Source organism: Triticum aestivum, chromosome 3B, assembly GCF_018294505.1.
Source record: "Triticum aestivum cultivar Chinese Spring chromosome 3B, IWGSC CS RefSeq v2.1, whole genome shotgun sequence".
NCBI classification, from domain to species: Eukaryota; Viridiplantae; Streptophyta; class Magnoliopsida; order Poales; family Poaceae; genus Triticum; species Triticum aestivum.
In genome coordinates, this window is record NC_057801.1 from 527,016,077 (window position 1) to 527,019,077 (window position 3,001).

The following is a 3,001-nucleotide window of genomic DNA, read 5'->3' on the forward strand; positions in this document are numbered from 1 at the left end:
CTTTTCGTTCCTTCCGCGGACTCCGCCAGTCGGCGTCCGAGAAGTCGCGCCTTGATCTCGGCGGGAAGGCAAGTCGTCGTTCGGCTGCTGCAGCGCATCTGCGCGGCCGCCGGCCGCGTTCTCCGCAGCAACCGCATCGAGGAGTTGCTGGACTCGCTCCGTCATCAAACGGCGCTCTTCGCCCTCGAAGTTCTTCAGCTCGTCAGTCGCCGCTTTGGCAGCACGGATGTTCTCCGCTGGGGTGGCGTATACGGGGCATTTCGCCCCGAACAAGTCGGCAATGGCTGCGCCGCGTTGCCGGACCGCGCCTAGACGGCTCGGCCCAGTCGGAGCCGGCAAGCCGCCCACAGCGCGATCCATCTCGCGCTGGTATGCTTCTGAGAGGCGCCTCATGCTCGCCAGCTTCTTGGCGCCTTCGATGATCTGAAGGCGGCGTGCCTCCAGCGTCTCGACGTCTGCGTCCTCTGGAATGGGCACCGTTAGGTCTTGTAGGGCCGCAGCGATCGGGTCCTGAGCTTCTTCGCCGGAGCGCTCATCGTGACAGATGACGAGCACCTCCGTGATGGCGCTTCCGCCACTTTCCTCGCAAGGAAGCGGCTCGTCGTATACCACCACGTTGGTGGGGAAAGCGTCGCGCGACACGGATTGGGAGTCGACCAGCATCGGGTCGGTGGAGCCTACGGACTCCAAGTCCACGGCAGGCTCACCGGCGATGTGGAGTTGGTCGAGGAGGCCCGCGAGGAGGCTCTCGGGGCCACCCGTGCCTGCGTCGGACGCAGGCACATCGGAGAGGTGCACCTCGCCGACAAGTTCGGCGAGGCTGCTTGCTGCGCAGGCGGCCTCAGCTCCGCGCAGCGCGTCGATGCAGACTCCATCTGGCAAGCCTGGCTGGCTGCGCTCGCCAGGAAGGAAGAGGGTTCCCGTCCAGAACAGATCTCCGGACGACGGTGCACCAGGCCCCACGGTGGGCGCCAAATGTCGGGGGTTGGGTGCGACATATGCCAAAGGATGGCTTATCATGGTGGGGGCGAGTAGAACATCGCCGGTGCCTGGAAACGGGATGAGGCGAAGACATGCACGCCGGGGAATCTTATCCAGCTTCAGGGCTCTCCGAGGAGATAACACCCCTACTGCTGCTCTGCGGGGTCTCCGCATGATCACTAATGTAAAGTGACTACAATGGTGCTCCTGGAGCTGTATCGGGAGGCAGGAGAGGGCAAGGCTAGTTCTTTCCTCCCTATGCTATCTGGTCTATCTCTATCAAGGTCTGAACCCTTTGCATGGGTGCCCCGGGCGGTTTATATAGGCCTACCCCCCGGGGGTACAATGGTAATCCGGCTGGGTGCGGGTCCCAGCCGTCTGTCTCTCAGACCGACGTCCTTCCCGCCGGCCTCTGGGGCCCGCCGACTGGCGGGTCCCACGGACGGGCTTGATACTGTAGCAGCACTCCTGATGACGCAGGCTTGGTCATCGGGTCGTGGCAACAGTACCGCCGTCTATCGGGCGATCACTGTCGCCATTCCCCATCCTATCTGGTTAATGGCTCGTGGGGCCCTGGAGAGGAGTCGGTCGACTCCCACAGGTCCGTCTTCGGGCGCTCAGGCCGCCTTCGGTCCACCCACTGACAGGCGGCCCCGTGGTCTTCGGGCCGTACAGGCCGTCCTCGTGGGAAAAATAATGTGGCAACATAAGACAAACATAGTCACGATCCAAACAGCCCCGTAATTTTTTGTGACATGCATGAAAATTTGGTTAGTTAAATTTATAGTCAAAATTTGGCAAGGTGCATCAAATCAACACATGCAGTCACGGCATGCATGCAAGCATTGTACTCCCTCCGTTTCCAAATATAAGTCTTTTTAGAGATTGCAACAAGTGACTACATATGAAGCAGAATATGTCTACATATATCCGTATGTTGTAGTCCATTTCAAATGTGTAAAAAGACTTATATCGAGTGCAGTGCTTTGATATGTCGCGTCAACTCGTACAAGGCCGAGAAATTTGATTACTACAACGCCCTCTCCCTCGCGGACTGAGCTCCGCTGCCTTAACTGCACCTGCCTTTGGCTGCATGACAGGAGGGCCAACCACCTGTTGAGCCCACCTATCATAGACGCAAAGGTAGGAGCAGTAAGTAGAAGCTTTCTCTACACGCTATCCCTCCCACACGAGGTGGATTGACATGTAGGAGTGGATTCAATGCTGTAGAAGTAGGAGTAACTTCATTGTTCGTCTTCTCGAAGAGGCGAAGAGCCAAGCGCAACCCAAACGTGGCAGTTGCGAACGCTCGCATGGTGCGGTGCCTTGGAGCACGCATATAGTAGCCAGGCTATTGCATGAGACAAAATTGCTATTTTAGCCCACTATTGTAGTACTAGTACTTGCTACTCCCTCCGTCTAGGTGAGTAAGTCGTTGAATTTGTAGCTAAGCTTCCCTCATTGAATTGTTTAACAATTAAACTCCATCATCCATTGGTTGATACTCATTCTGCATAGGTCCACGCGCTTAGCATCGTTTCCTTCTGGGGTCACCAACGTTTATTTGCTAATTAATAGCATTGCTTGCAATGAACTAGCCACTACAAGTCATTAAAAGCATGCACACCTCTCATCTCTTATTGGTTGATATGTCAAGAAACAAGAAACAAGGTAGAAGTTAATGCACCGCGCCTAAGTGTTTTGGGACTATTTGGTTTTCGTAAGATGACTTAGACTAGCCACAGTGGGAGTAACTTCAGAAGTAACATCGAGTCCAACTCAGCAAATTTGCTTATGTGGCAATGAGTTAATGAGGAGACAGGTAGTTATAGTAACTTAGCTAGTTTCTGTAACATCACATGCCCCAATGCAATATGAACATAATAAATGAAGCTTTGCATGTTACCACACTTATGTTACTACCCACTATGAAGGCAGTAACAAAGTCTAGGGATATGTGTATGTTACTAGTGTATGTTACTCACCATTGTGGCTAGTCTTACGCACCTAGACGGAGGGA